The sequence below is a fragment of the Fundulus heteroclitus genome, chromosome 12, assembly GCF_011125445.2.
Source record: "Fundulus heteroclitus isolate FHET01 chromosome 12, MU-UCD_Fhet_4.1, whole genome shotgun sequence".
In the NCBI taxonomy this organism is placed as follows: Eukaryota; Metazoa; Chordata; class Actinopteri; order Cyprinodontiformes; family Fundulidae; genus Fundulus; species Fundulus heteroclitus.
Window position 1 is genome coordinate 46,599,695 of NC_046372.1, and position 16,387 is coordinate 46,616,081.

A 16,387-nucleotide genomic window follows, 5' to 3' on the forward strand; every position below is an offset into this window, starting at 1 on the left:
TGTGTTTGAACCAAAAACGGTTCAGGCCAATCACATTGCAGTATTATGATTTAAGGCGGGACATACCGGCGCGACAAAAGCACAAAAGCAAAAGCGGTTGAGCCCACAGCTGAAACAACACAAACATGGCAGCGCAGGAGGACGCATGTATGGCTGCTGCTATCACATCTGTTTTGTAAGAATCCACGATTTCTTCTTTGACAGAACAGCAAGTAGTGCTTTGACTAGCTTATCATGTTGAGGTTTCGCTTGATGTCTGCTCCTTGCCTTTAAAACCGATAACCAACCAAAGATGGGCTAAAACCGATCTTTCGTAGGTGGGCACTAGGTGTTGCGTCACCAAATCAGCTCAGAAATCATTGTTGACTGTACCTCTTGGGTATAAAGGAGAAAAACCTGACTAAGACATTGTTGATGGAGAGGACAGATTGTTTACTGGGTCACTCCCATCCCGGATGACCAATGAGAATGAATTACTTTGATTTTACAGTAAATAATAAATAAAACCACATAGCAAATAAAATAACCAATTAACTATGTACACACAAAAGGGCACATTACAAATGGTTGAAACCCATTATAAAAAATATTCAGTGATTGAGTGATTGAGAAGGATTGAGTGGATGTTTACTTCAGAGAACTAAAGTTCATCTTAAAGATTTTAAAATGAGGTCAAATTAGTTTTCACTAATTTAGAATGGCAAATGGTATGTGTTTAGCCCATTTACAATGCAAGGGTTAGATGAAGGATATCCAAACCTTCTGCAACGTGGGCCTAATTCTCAAGGTTGAGAGTACTCAGGTACTTAAAACCAAAAAATGTTTGAATTAAAATCTTTTTACCTACCTGTTCTGTTTTGTTTGTCTAGAAAATAGTTTAATATTGTTTCATATTTATCAGAAACATAGCACTTTCTTCGTGTTGTTGTGGCTAAAAGTGTCTCTCCTTTTAGCCACATTTAATGAATGGATGGGTATCGTTTGTTTTAGTAGAAAGTTGTTGTATGTTTACTATGAAATTAAAAATGAAAGAGAATACTTTCTATTAAAAAATAACCAGTTTTTTAATGGAAAATATCATCCTAAAAATGAGCAAAGTGCCCACTGGAGGGCCACATTTTTACCATTCTTGAACAGCAGTGAGTTAGATAAAACATAATTTGAGAAACTAATATTTTAAAGAATGATTTGCCATATTAAATGTCAATAACCTTAAGGATACTTGATTCTTAATATTATGTAAATTTTTCTGTGGGGATAATACATTTGGATTGGTAACTCTTAAAATGTGAAAGGAAACTTTAAGGAGACGGATAACTGGAAGTTATGTTGGAAGTATATTCGGATCAACAAGGCAACTAGCTTCATAGCATAATTTTTAAGTTATACAAAATACCGTTAATAACATTAATGTTCCTCATTAATGTTATAGAAATGCTTGTGGCATTAATAAGCATTTGTATAATTTTTATATACAGATGTTATACAACTGCTGAGGCTCCTCCCTTCCAGGACTGTGCATTATCCATTCAATGTTCATATTTGTTTCAATGGCTGTTAGACATAATGCTCTGGACTGGTTACTCAAAATGTTTCATCTTTCATTGCTGTAGAAGGCAGTTTGTTTGCAAAAAGGCTGGAGAGCGGTACTGTAATTAATCTCTGTAAGCAACAGTGAAGCATGGTGGAGGTTCCTTGCAAGTGGGCTGCATTTCTGCAAATGGAGTTTTGGTCAGGATTAATGGTGTTCTCAATGTTAAGAAATACAGGCAGATACTTATCCATATGGGAGATATATGATTGGCCCCAAATTTATTCTGCTGCAGGACAACAACCCCAGCCATACAGCCAAGGTCATTAAGAACAATATTCAGTGTAAAGAGGAACAGTATGTCCTGGAAGGGATGATATGGCCCCCACAGAGTCCTCATCGCAACATCATCAAGTGTGTCTAGGATTACATGAGGAGTCAGAAGGATTTGAGGAAGTCTACATCCTCAGAATATCTGTGGTTCTCCAAGATGTTTGGAACAACCTACCAGCCGAGTTCCTTCAAAAACTGTGTTCAAGTGCACTTTGAAGAATTGAGGCTGTCTTGAAGGCAGAGAGTGGTCACTCCAAATATTTATTTAATTTTGACCTTCTTTTCATTTACTGCATTTTGTTAAATACTAAAAATAAACCAATACTCACATTGTTGAAAGCATTCTTAGTTTTCTCATGGTTTAGTTTTAGTCTGGCCTTTTTTGTTAGTTTTCAGTTCCTCCTCCTCTTCTCACTGAGCTTACCCTTCACTCCCTCTGCAATCAGTCTCACCTGTTGGACATTATTTAGTCAGAACTCACTCCACCTGCCAGCCTCCCTACATAAACCTCCCTCAGTCTTCTCTTCCCTGCCGGTCCGTCTTCAGACTCCACTCACTCCTCGCCTGTCAACCTGGTTTGCTCCTGCTTGCTGTTGGAATCCTGCCACCTCTGAGTCTCAAGTAAAGTGTCTGCCTGTTGCTGGACTATCTGCCACCTCTCTGCTTCAAGCCTCTGCCTTCTGTTGGATTTACCTGCCTCGTCGCCTGGATCTCCTGCTGCCTCTGTTCTCCAGTAGTCCTGCTCCCAAGAACTCGCTCCGGTCTGTCAGCTCCTGCTCACATCTATATCCCTGTTCTAGTTCAGTCCTGCCTCTCTGGTTTCATCCTCCACAAACCATCCATCTTCAATAAAACTCACAATAAACCAGGCTGTGTGTGTGGTGTATAGGGTCATCAGAACAAATTCTGACAAGTTTAAAAATAGATTCTATAGCTGCCTAAATTTTGAACTGTACTGTATCTCCTAAAATCAAACAGCAATACAGCCCTTTTTGGGGTCATTTTTGGAGATTTTAAACTGGTGGAACTTTTACAAAATCCTCATAGGGATTTTAGGGCGTTGGGGTCGTATTTAGTAACTAGTAAGTATGTCCTTAAAAATCTCCTATTATGTTTCCTTTAACCTATTTTAGGATAGGTATACTGGCTTCAACAAACATGTTCATTACATTTTTTGCACAAAAATCATTCTGATTTCACATCCCCCAGCAGTTTTGCATATTTTAAGATAATTTAAAATGCACCTTTATTTTATGCAAATAAGCTCCAAATAAGGGCCCCCCAGAGCACAGGAGCCCAAGAAGGACATACACAGAACAGGAGAGCCCAAGGAAACTCCCCAGCAGTCACAGAGCAGTAGCGTCTGAGGGCTGCATTGACCAGCTATTCCAGACCAGATCCAGCTGTGAGCCCAGAGACCCAAGCCCCGACAGAGCCAGGGGGTCCAGGCCCCATGAAGCAGCTGCCAGGAGTGAGCCAGCACACCCCCAAGCGCCCAGCCGTGGACACAGAGAACCACCAATGCACCTGCGGGTCAAGGTGCCAGCCACTGGCAGGGAGCCTGATGGGGCGGTTGGGCTCCACAATTAGTGGAGACGTAACATGTTACAGGAAGAGAGGGTGTCCCAAAATACCAACCTGACAATGAAACAAGTCACAATCACAGGTTTCCACTATAATACCCACACATGCAGACACTCATAACATACGCTCAATCTAATAATACACAAGAATGGATGCAGTAAACACATGCGCTCACCACACACATCCTATCCATGTACCAATACCCCAGAGGGGCGACCAGCCCCCAGACCTGGGAGGTGATCCCCTTTTCTCCGTGGTTAAGGTGAGCAGACTACCTGAGCTCCAAGCCGAGAGTAGGGCCGACCACTGGGCATACCCGCTAAATACACCAAACCTCTGCCCTGACCCCAATGAGTTCGGGGCTCCAGACAATTTCGACGCAATTTCAAACTGGCCAGCCAACCACACCCCACCAGAACCCAGAGGTGCCCAGACAAGCAGGTTATGCTTAATGCCCACCCCTATCCAAACCTCAAACCCCAGATGGCAGACAGAGAACAAGGGTTTGAAAAGATCCCAAGCCTGCCTCCGCCTCTCTCCATCGTTTGACATTATACCAACGCTTCCTTTCTGGCCACAATGACCACAGACATTTTTATGTGCGAGTTTGCATCTGACTTTCAAATTTGCTAAATATAGATGCAAAAACTCTGCCCACAATCAGTTTCAGATGGCATGTAGTTATACTTATGAAGGGACCTCATAAATTTGTGCAGTTTTGTCATCAGCATATGATCTGCATATTCGTGAAGACGCGCAAAAAGGTTTGTGCCCGCTGTTCCACTCATTTTACATGCAAATTGCTTTGCACCTGGTATGAAAATCAACTTTGCACACACTAATTATTTTGCAGGTGTTTTAATACATGCAAAATCTTTAGAAAATCAGGCCCCTATTGTGCTTGCAATTAGGCAATACATTATTAAAAATTTCGAAGAAAATTAGTTTATTTATCAATACTATACACTTTGCTTGATTAAAAAATAAAATGCAATGCAATCATATTCAGTTTTTATTGCAACATACATTCCATTGAAATGTGCCGTCTTGTCGTGAATTGCCACTAACCGCTCACGTAGGGGAAACAGTGTTTCAGGATTTAGCACTTCAAGGTTAAAACATTCTGGAGTGTTTTCAGTTATTGAAGTTAGTCAGTTGATGAATGGTCATCATTCTTCAGTGATTCTTTTTTGTTCTTCCATGGCTCAAATTATCTCCTCCTTTCTCACTAAACTCACATTAGCATGTTGTTCCGTATCAAACGCAGCATCTCAGGAAGAGATCAGCTAATTATTCTGCCGGGCTTGTCTCTAAAACACTTCTTTGTTGTGCTAATGCGCAGTCTGAGATTGCATCTCCATCCATAACCTTCTCCAGAGATGCCCTGGAGGGGATGGTACGGTGGATTGTAGGACGCTGGAAGACGAGTGCTGGGTCGAACAGGGCAATGTTGCAGCATGTCCTGTGGCATTACCTGCTGTTATTCCCTTTGCTTCTCCCCTCGTCTCTGATGAGGATGCAGAGGTAATTTGGTGCTAACTTGGCTATCTCAGTAACACATCTCAGATGTGAGAGCTGTGTGTTTGCAGCTACACCTCCCTGTTGCAGTGTGATGGTTATCCTGGCTGCTTGCTGATGTCTACTGGTATGACTGGAAATGCTGAACCAGGTTTTTATGCCTATAGCTGTTCTAAGGGCGTCATGCTTGATCTTTCTGGGCCACATGGAAACTAGGTCACTGTGCTGTGTTGTCAGTTGTGTCTTTTATGTGCGTTTGTAGAATAAAGCAGTCAAATGGAGCTTTTATATAAGGATGGGATGGGTTCCAACATTTTTGCAGTTTTTTGCTGTTGCAAAAATTCTCTTAAACTGCAGCACTATGCCAAACACACACTTCCTTTGCAATACCACACTGAAAGAAAGCAATATGGAAAGAAATAGAAGAGAGAGAGAGAGAGAGAGAGCAAAAGAGAGATGAAATTTTCATCCTTCGTTCAGATCCTTAAGAACGCTTGGGAAGGCAGGATCTTATTACCACAGCAAATTTGCAATGTGCAGAGTGGAGGAGATTAGATGCGTCTTGCCTTTGAAGTGTATTTTCCAACCATTGTGCGATGGCAAATTCCATCAAGTGTTGGAGGGGAGGGGGTTGATAAGAGGAACGGGTTATAAATGCAGCAGCATTAAAAGCTGTCATTTTAGCAATAAGATGAAACACTTCCAAATGCTTGCTAAATGGAAAAAAAATTCCTCTCATTTTAGCAATGTCATTCAGAATTGTTTGCGGGAAAGCTAAAAAAAATTTAAATCACAAGGTGCTTCAGAATAGGTGTCAAAGTATACAGAACATAATGCATATACTCTTCCTGGCCAAAAACTAGGTCACACAAATAAAATCTAACAAGTTTTATTGAGCCTACTTAAGATGTGATTACAGCATTAGGGCTGCATGGTAGTAGACATTTCTCTAATATCTTTCAATAATTTAACCTTGATATCAGTTGCAGTACATCTTCATTTTCCTCACTCTTCTTCTTAACCTTTAGCATCTTGAGTGCTTTCATCTGTGTCAGGATGAAAGCCTATATATATATATATATATATATATATATATATATATATATATATATATATATATATATATATATATATATATATATATATATATATATATATTAGGGCTGGGCAACGATTAAAATATTTAATCGCGATTAATCGCCCTGATTAATCGCGATTAATCGCATTGTATTTACAAACTCCAAGAATGAATTCAAAAGTAGTGTAAAGAGCACTTTTATTTTAATGTTCTGCTGCCATATGAACAAAAGTGTTGTAACATTTGTAGCACTTATTTTATACTGGATATTTTCAACCCATCTATTGAATTTAGTGCACTAGTTGTCTCTTCATAAGAGAACAGCAAGCACTGCAGCCAAAATATGGTCTTTTTTGACCTGCTGTATATTAGCCAGTCCCTAAGCTTGATGTATCATGAAACTGTTGACCTTTTGGGTTTTGTGGTTTTTATTTTATTATTACAATTAAATAATAATAATAATAATAATAATAATAATAATGTTATGGTCAGTGTATTTTCGCTAATCCACCTCTTATATATTTCAATCCTTATGTAATTTTGTCTGTGTTGTGTGGACCTGCCTGTTGCTTTAATCCTATAAATTTCCCCGTCGTGGGATAAAAAAAGGATTAGCTAATGTTATCTTATCTTAAATAACACTTTTTAATATATGTACTGGGTTCTTTCAAGGTCTTAATTACATGTTATGTGTGGTCTCCAGTAACATCCATCCATCCATCCATCCATCCATCCATCCATCCATCCATCCATCCATCCATCCATCCATCCATCCATCCATCCATCCATCCATCCATCCATCCATCCATCCATCCATCCATCCATCCATCCATCCATCCATCCATCCATCCATCCATCCATCCATCCATCCATCCACTGATCTACCTGGATGTTCCCTGGAGGACTGAAACGCCTCAGTCAGAGACGTCTGTGGGTCTGTCGGGGCAATGACAGAAGTTTCGTCTCCTCTCTCCTTTTCTGGGGCTCGACGTTTTCATGTTTTTTCACGTGCTTAGATAAATTTGTTGTGTTTCCACTGAAATGAACCGGCTTTTTACAAAACATACAGCTTGATTTCATTTACGGTATTAAAATAAAGCCAAACGGTGCTACTTCCCGTGTTCATGTTTTTTCGCTGCTGCGGTCTCTCTCAGTTGTTTCTTTGCTAAGTTTGTGTGAGAGCTGAGTGGGCGGGCCAGGCTGAGCCTGCGTGCTGATTGGCTGGCGCCGCTGAGCCATGTACGAGAGGGGAGGGGGAGCGGGAGAGTGCTGCCGTGACAGCGCGCTGCAGTCAGCGCGCTGCTGACTGACACTGACTGAAAGCATGTGAGCAACATGCGTTAATGCGCGATAAAATAAATATCGCCGTTAATAGTCTAATGAATTAACGCGAAATTAACGCGTTAACTTGCCCAGCCCTAATATATATATATATATATATATATATATATATATATATATATATATATATATATATATATATATATATATATATAAATAAATAAATAAATAATCGAACTGGAATTGTCATCGCATTATCAATGTGTAAAATAATGCAATTGCAACAGACTGCTTTGATACAATATTTGGAAGGATTTCAAGATGCATACTTCATACTCTTCATATCAGTGATACATTTGAACTTGATGCCTTCACTGAATGTGTACATTTGGTATTGTGGGGATATTATACAAAATTAAAGAAGGAAAACCACCCAAACAAATGTGGTTAAATTGTTATTGATGTTATATCAGTTTTCAACAATAGCATCACAATTGTTTCCCAGATATTGTGCAGCTAACAAAATTACGTCCCTCATAAAAGCTATTAAATACTGCATACCAAACAGTTTGTTGCCAGATTGATGTTGTGCACACTAACATTGTGCAGCCTTACAAAAGCTACTTTTTCCGTGGCATTGTTTCAGTGGCATTCATTCAGTGTGTCCTCAGTTTCATTTCCCAGGGTTTTTACACAGGCTGCAAAAGAATGGAATTAACTGTATTTTCAACTTCCTTGTGTATAACTATTCTCCCCGTCCACTCAGCCAACCAACCAGCAAGGGGTTTTTGCAGGTATTGTATTAGGACTGGTCACTCCATAAATGTCTGCTGTTAAATTAAAATATTTAAAAATCACCCATAGATGAACTAAGAAAGCTGGACAATTTAGTCCTATTATTGTTTTTAGCCTTAATTTAGAAGTCAGAAATATTCTCTATTTCCTTTGCTTGAAAATCCAGATTTGACTCTCCTGATTCAAAGGAACATTTATTCCTGTGTGTTCTTCCAACACACTCCTATAAGAAATGAGAAGATCTTTAGTACGTCAGAGTAAAATACCATTGTTGCTGGCTATGCAATTGAAGAAAAAAACAATTCCAAATACATTTGTAATCACTCAAATTCACATTCAGACGTTCGACTCGCTACCACACATGTACAATATACATGCTTATAGAAAATAACCTTTATAATGTTTTTAACTGTAAAATGCAACAGAAAGTATAAAAAAATGTTTAGCTATAAAATACTGGGACATGAACCAAGCCTTAATAACGCAAAGGTGAACACTCTAAATGAAAACTATCTGGCAGAAGGCAATAGTTATTTTAACCTAAATTTATGAATTTTATCTTTAATAACAGCTCAGTTTGGCAAATATTTTGGAGTCTTTTATGTTCTAAAAAGGTTAGCACTAAGCCCACTTGTAGGCCTTTTCAGATTATCGTTCAACAGTAAACCTGCAACCCAAAACTCTTGCTTTATGGGACATCTTGTCATATAATCCTTATTCTTATATGACAAGATGGAATAGACAACTTGTGTTATGATAGCTGCAGCAAAGCTGTTTGTATTAATCGTGTATAATCAGGTGTATTTCTAAAGTTTTGCCACATTTCTTCTCATTTGTCTTTTTTTCTTATCACACAGATATGAACTATGGTTGTCAAAATAATATTTCGATATAAATCAATGGCAAAAAATTAGATTTTCCAAAGATATTCATTTGTGTCACAACCAATATAAACTCACCCATTTTTGCCTACAGAAGTTGTTACCTTTCTGAAAAGGGTTGACTGCGCTGCTTAGTACAGAGCAGGTATGATTTTAGGTTCTCTAAATGGTTTCTCAGCCTAGGTTTGCACCCAATATCAGGTTGAGCTCTGTGTTGCTGCTCATGGAAGCTGAGAAGTGTATTTCCAACATTAGATGGATACTAGAAAATCATGGCCTTGCATTGCTTTGCCTGCAACTGCAGACTGTGCAGTAGTCTTTGCTTTTCACTATTTGGTACCTAGCCCTAGTAAAATTTGGTACTTTTATAGGCTCCGACCAAATCCCGTCTGTACTACCAAGTACGATTCACAAAAAATCTAACGGTACCTGGTTTCGGTACCTAAACGCATATAAAATAAATCGGCCACTCTACCTTTAAGTTCTTTGATTATTTTTCTTAGTTTGTTTTTATCGGCATATTGGGCATAGCCATCTACATTCAAACTTTAAAGCCATCTTGTTTATCGAAAGAGGAATTTCCAATTGTTGACAGTTGGAAACCAGTTGAGAAGGGCTCAGATTCCTCTAGGTGCTGCTGGACTTTGATCTGGCATTTCAGTGCATCTTCCTCAGCTCTTTGACCTTCACTTTGAGCAGAGCGGGTTGGATGTCAGGATGGGGCTGGGGGGTCGGGGGCACAATGTGAGGTTGAGCAGCAATGTGACCCTTCTATTCCCAAGCTACCCAGCCCATGTGCTGCTGAACGTAATGGCGAAAGGACATCCCAGAGGACACAGCTGAGAAGTGAAGCTGCTGCTGCAGAATAAAAAACGCAAGCAGCCCAGAGTGGCTGGAGGTGTCTCAGCACACCCAGAGACACACTGCTCCCTCAGTTGGTTCTACTTTAGTTTTTCTCCTCACCTTTTAGTGGATAAAACTTAAGGTCAGGGTTGTTGGAGCTGAAATAAAGTTAACTTATAGTCTGGTTAATTGGTCAGATTTTTTTCCCCCTGCATATAAAATCTTTCTTTGATCCTAAGTACACTGTGATAAACTGCTCTCGTCGTGTGCAGCCGCTTTCGATTATAAGCCTGTGGTTTAGCTCCTCAGTTTGCTGTGTATGTGCTGTTGCAGAAACTAGCGCTTTAGGCTCCATCACTCTGTGTACATGCACTTAAGTAATGATTATTGCTGGCTGTCTGCCGTAATCAGATTTTTCTTCAATCTGAATAAACTGGGAAACAGTTTTTCCTATTAGAGTTGGGGATTAGAAAAGACACCACACAGCTAGATCAGTGCAGCATTAAAGTTATTTTTACATTAGCCTGAAAAAGACTCAGATTGAAAACCTTGGAAATGTTGCAAGAAGGATTTTAAAGGACACTGTTTGCATGGGTTGGATTTTTTTTATTAAAACTGAAAATTAAACAAAATAAATTTCTTTATCTTTTAACTTCATGGCCATAAATAATATTATTTTCTGTGTAAAGCTGTGGGCCTGGCAGCTTTTATTTATAACCTGTTTGTTTTCTTTCTATGCGATGATTGAGAAATTATTGTGTTAATGCTGGTCTAGACTCTCAGCATCACAAACATCTACTTAAACACCAAAGATAACATCATTTTTTACCACTCTTGTGAAAAATGTCCATGCTCCTTGAACTTCTCTTCACTTGAAGAGGCTGGAAAAGGTTCTCCTTTCAGCAGGCTAGTGACCCCAGACATACAGCCGGAGCTCCTATAGAATGTTCTAAATCATAGCATATTTATGTTTTAGGGTGGCATAGTGAAAGTCCAGACCTAAATCCAATTGATAATCTCTCGCAAGACTTGAATGAAGGTATAGTTTAGGATTGTTCATGATAAATGGTAAAGGATCATTGGTTCTCAAAGGTTTTCACAAAATAATGAATGTGTATTTGCTCCTTCTCAGTCAATATTTTGTAGAACATCCAGCTGCTGCAGTTACAGCTGCCAGACCTTTGGGGTGAGTCTACCAGCTTTGCCCATCTAGAGACTAAAACTTTTACCCATTTACCCAGAGCAGCTCAAGCTCTGACTGGATGAGGAGTATTTGTGAACAGATCTGTCAGGTCTTGTCAAACATTCTTAATTGGATTTAGGTTTTCACTTTGACTTGAGACATGCTAACGAACTTGCCCATATCTAAACCAGTTCTGTCTGTATTTTTAGTAGCGATGCCCTGATCAGAGATTTTGTGTACATTCGCCATCAATGGTTTTATAAAGCTCTGAGCTTTATAAAACTGACAGTTCCATAGAAAAAAAATACTTTTTCTATGAATACATTTTGGATTAACCTAAACCCAGTGTCTTTAACAGTAAAATTATTATAATAGGTTTATAGTTTTCATAATTTTTCACCCATAACATTTAATTTAGAAGAAATACCAGTTGTTTCCAACTTAATATTTGAGACTCTGACTTATGTGCTGAATTGTTGACATATTCATTCATTTATTGCAACTATGCAGGTGCCTTGAGAAATCTTTCTGGGGTGATCAGTCATTAATAATTTAAATTATGATTACCCATTGTAAATGTTGCCTTTGAACAGCTCTGCAGTTGAATAGGGTTTCACTCATAAAAGACAATATTAGAGTTGACAGCTCAATCTTTACTAAACATATGATATCAGTCATTAGCCTACTTAATGTAGTTGTTAGACGATTACATTGAACATGATTTACCAAAAGGCTGTCAACATTTATCAATCCAGCATGTTCCAGCACAGCATCAGTAGCAGATCCTTGAAGTTCTCAGTAGAGATGCAAATTTAGAATGTTTCAAAAATTGTTGTCCAAAACTCTGTATAATGCTGAGTCAGAACCTGATCTGGATAATTTAGAGGGAAATAAACGTTTTAGCTATTTTCTCCCCTCATTGTTCTCTTGTCACTGTTTGCAGGCACCTTTAGCAATGAATACATGACCAGCCTGTGGCTACAGAGCTCTAGACACAGCACCTGTGACATGCTGCGTTTTCAGGCAGATTTACTTATTTAGATTGGCAGGAACTAATGTGTTCTGTTATACTGCCCAGCAGTATTTAATACTTGGTCCCCATCAAGAGCAATGGTGCTCGTGGTTCTGGTACTGGTCCATCAATTCTCTGTCCTTGGATCTCCTATGGTACGTTCTAAACACAGCATGGACGACCAACAGGAGCTTTAACCTCATTGGAAGATTCTACAATTCAGCCGTTGTCAAAGTCCCTTTCTAAAGTTCCTTTTTTCCTTCAGTGGGTGCTTCAGGTTTAGGGACAGATTGTGTTTAAATCAGCAGCAGCTCATCAGACTTGAAAATATGCTGCAAAGTGTTCTGAAACAGTGAGTCCTGGCAGACCATTACCCTGTTATTGTTCTTACCTACTCAACATTTTATTTTTTGTTTTTGACCCTGCCACTGGTTCACTTGTCTTGATTTGCCAATCAACCTCTTGGCTGTCTGATCTAACCCGGTTAGATCACATTTCAGCCTGACTTTTGTGACTCAAATTTGAGAAAACACTACAACACTATCTTTTTAAATACTGAAATTATAAATACTTCCACCAGGGCTGCACCATCATAAACAATTGTAGTTGAGTTTTTTTAAACATTGTGATAACCAACATATATTTTCCTGTTTTTTTTTTTTTTCTATCATCAAATCCTGATATCCTCACCACTCTGTCAGGTTTAAGACACTGGTAACAAATTCTGTTCATTTAACATCAACTTGTTAAAAATCTGATTTCCATGTCTTATATTGAACTTGAAGTTTGGGTTTGGTGGAGTTCATGTTTTGACCAGAGTCAACCAGTGTTGGTCTAACAGATTTGATATTTTGATCACCTACAATCCTCCTTTTTCATCAGCTGTCTCTTGGTTAGGATTACTGTATGTGTATCTAAGAAGATAAATGTACAATGTATGTTTAGTTTTCTCACTCTTTTGATGTAAATGCGGTGTGTGTATCATTATAGGTTTCTTGAGCTGTTTTTTTATGTGGAGGCTTAATGTCTGTGTGCTGACAGCTATGTGAATCCTCCCAGGTGTTTCATCTCTATTTCCTGATGTGAACGTGGGGAAGCATCCCTCGCTTCTTCTGCTTCCCGGTTCCTGTGGAACTGCAGCAGTGCTAAACATGCATTCATAAAGGCTCCTATGGATGGAATCATTCATTTGATGCTTTGATAAGCAATAATGGACCCAGTAAGGTATAATTCACATGCCCCAGTTCGGTTTCTAGATTATGTTTTCCACAAAGTGTCCCACCGCCTCCCTGAATACCCCTCCTCCCTTTCAGGGCTTTTTGGTATAGTTGAAAAGGGGTCTATTTATTATTTAAATCCCTCCATAATTCATCCATTCCCCACCAATGCACCCTCCGTCGTTCAGTCTTCGTCTAACACAAATTAGCATGAGCTCTGCTTGCATGTGTGGAAAAGGGAGCGGAGAACGGAAGCCAGAGGAAGGCGGCAACAGCAGCCCGTTCCGACGGAGAAGGCTTTCTCAGTCAGTCCTTCCCGTGATGTGATTGTGGGTGACATATTGAGTCTAATTTGTAGCCTAAAGATCCAAACAGCTGTGGCCTATTTTTGTTTAGCTCCTGTTTGAGTGATGTCACCATTTTTTGCCGTGTAAGGCCGCCTTGCTCTCGGCGCTCGGTGTGGGGATGTCAGGAGAATTTCACTGAGCTGCTGATGAGGAAGGCAGGGGTTATGTAGCCTTTAGACGAATCTGTTAAGTCAGCTGAGGCAGTTGTGGTGTAGTTTGAAAGACATCTAAAAAAAATCACCGCGCACACAGCTGCTGTTGCGGTTAGACGTTACTACTTTTATTTTGAATATTGCTCATTTTGTTATGATTTTTGGTTGAGCTGGAATGTCCTACAAACTATTGTAATTCATAAGGGAATCTAGAAGAAGACTTGGGGAAAGAAAACAGACAATTTTTCACAAATACTTGGTGTTCTATGACCATTGTGATTACATGTCTAGCCACGCCAACCGTCCTGGCTTTGTTAGCAAGACATCTTTGACTTAATGTACAGGAAATACAGTGTTCTATGGGGCTCAAAAGGGCATGTGAATTTGCAATTCATTGTGGGTTGCAGTCGCCAAATTCCGGGGCAACAGCTTTTTTTTTTTTTTTTTTTTTTTTCTCCACGTTGCTGTGCTGTGAGAGCTAGAGATGAAAAATGCTTGAAAAATGGACCATACTAAAGAGATAAGCGATGGACTTTACCGAGACAAGCTAGACCCTGTTCTGAAGGCTTATCTCAAAAGAATCTCTTGGATCCTTGGGATTGCTCCATATGAGCTCCATATGAGCATGATAAATGCTGCCCCCGCCCACTGCCATTCTCAGAAGATGAGCTTGCTTTCTATCTGGTCAGTGGAGTTAGTTTTTATACCAGCGAATAATTCAGACATGGACAAAGCAGTTTTGGGTGGGTCTGGGATCTCCAAAGTTTCCATCTTAAAGAGAAAACTCATAATTTCAGAGGTACGTAAAATGCAAAAAAGGTAAAAAAATAAAACCACCAGATTTCTGTTCTGAAGCTTCGATCCAGTAAGGTTTCTCAATTCAAAATGTCTGGAGTAATGTGGAGTTCTAAGCTTTACAGACCTGCCAGAAAGGCCTCGTTAGAGCATATACCCCATTTACACTACCCTTTTTTAACCGTGCCGAGACAGGTCCGAGCTCGGTAACTGAGATAACTTTCAAGTGTAAATGGATCGCAAACTGAACTGGACCGCGCTAAATCTAGACTAGTTCGAGGAGTGGGCTCGGCCCGGTTTTTCCCTGGCTCGGTTCTCAGATAACAAAGAGCGAATGAGCAGACCGCGTCATCTCCTTACAGTCAGCTGACTAATTTTGTGGTTTCAGACATTGATAAAAATAGTAGCTTCCCTACCGTGCCACATGATTTCCAGTGATGAATCTGCTTAGCAGTGTGATGAATCTCAACGTCTGTCGTTGTTTTCTGCGTCTGTAAGCCCTGATTAGACATTTGTTTGTCTTATGCACATCCCAAAAGCCGACTCCGTCAAGTAAATTCACCAAAGGTTGCCTTCTTCGTCTGACTCTCCGCAAAAAGCAATTATAACCAAGCATAACTTCCTGAATGTTACGGGCGCCGCCATTTTGATTTGCTTGAGTCCCTCCTTCAATCCTAGAGAGCAGTGGTACCATAGGTTGTCACTAGGAGATAGCGTGATGTGTAAATGGTCGTCAGAACCAAGCTCGGCTTGGTTAACTGATCCAAGCTCGGTCCGAGCTCGACATGGATCAGTTTAACAAGGGTAGTGTAAATGGGGCTATAGATTTACATGTAGATTCACCTGGAACTGTTCGCCCCTCTCAATGGAGAGTCATCAGGCCCATCGTTTGCCTGGTTTACAGGAAAAATGTTGCGATCACATGCATGGCGGCGTGAACTGGGGTAAAACTTAGCTGGAATCAAACCTGTTGTTGCATAGTAAGTTTTTGAAAGTTGAAAGTTGGCATATTCACGGAGGATCTCATTTACTTTCACTTTGTCTGCTGCTGGTTTCCTGATGCCCCCGTATCCCACGATGCAGTGCAGTTGTTACATCACCCTTTCAAGCCCCATTTTCAAGATATACATTTTTTTTCCTTAGAAAATGTCATTAAGGCTCTGTAGAGCGTGGGCTGTGCTCGTGCCAAGTTGTAATTTGTTCATCTTTGGCCAAACACTACTGTGACAATTACTTATGCAGTGGAGATGGAGCTTGTTCCTAATCTCCAAACTGCTCCCTAGATCACCGTCCTCATTACGATTGTCTCTTGCTGTTTTTTCTCTTCCCTTCTGTCTCACTGTACACGTTTTAGTTGTTTTGTTGGTTTTAGCACAATACAAACTGCAGCTTTGCTGAAAAAGCCTCACCTATTATCTCCTCATGTGGACTGTGCTCTAATATGGATCAACAAATTGCTGGCCTTTGTGTTGTTTTTAGTTTAACTCCACAAGTTTCATTGCAGACTATTATAGAAACCTTGGCAAATTACATTTTCGGTGTGGCATCAAATACCTATGAACAAATTTATTTTTGAGGATGTGCTATTATGCTAAGCAAGCCCATTTTATCAAAGAAATTCTAACTTTTCTCTTATTTGATAGAGACCTAAACATTGTGGGTCTTTTACTTCAGGTTGTTCTGATCATTATCTCCCGTTTGTCTTGACAGTGAATATAAAACGTAATGTGAAACTTTTGAGTCATTTGATTCCAGCCTTATGCACCAAGTTTGTTAATCTTCAAGAAGCAGAGGTGATTGTTATAACAGAATACCTTAAAAAGACCAATTCACTCTG

General features: G+C 39.6%; 1 protein-coding gene across 2 annotated transcripts in view; it reads left to right on the forward strand.

The window, feature by feature from the left end:
* LOC105915816 (nuclear receptor subfamily 6 group A member 1-A) overlaps positions 1-16,387 on the forward strand; it is a 149,959-nt gene that overhangs the window by 74,965 nt on the left and 58,607 nt on the right. The gene's annotated exons all lie outside the window — the stretch shown is intronic.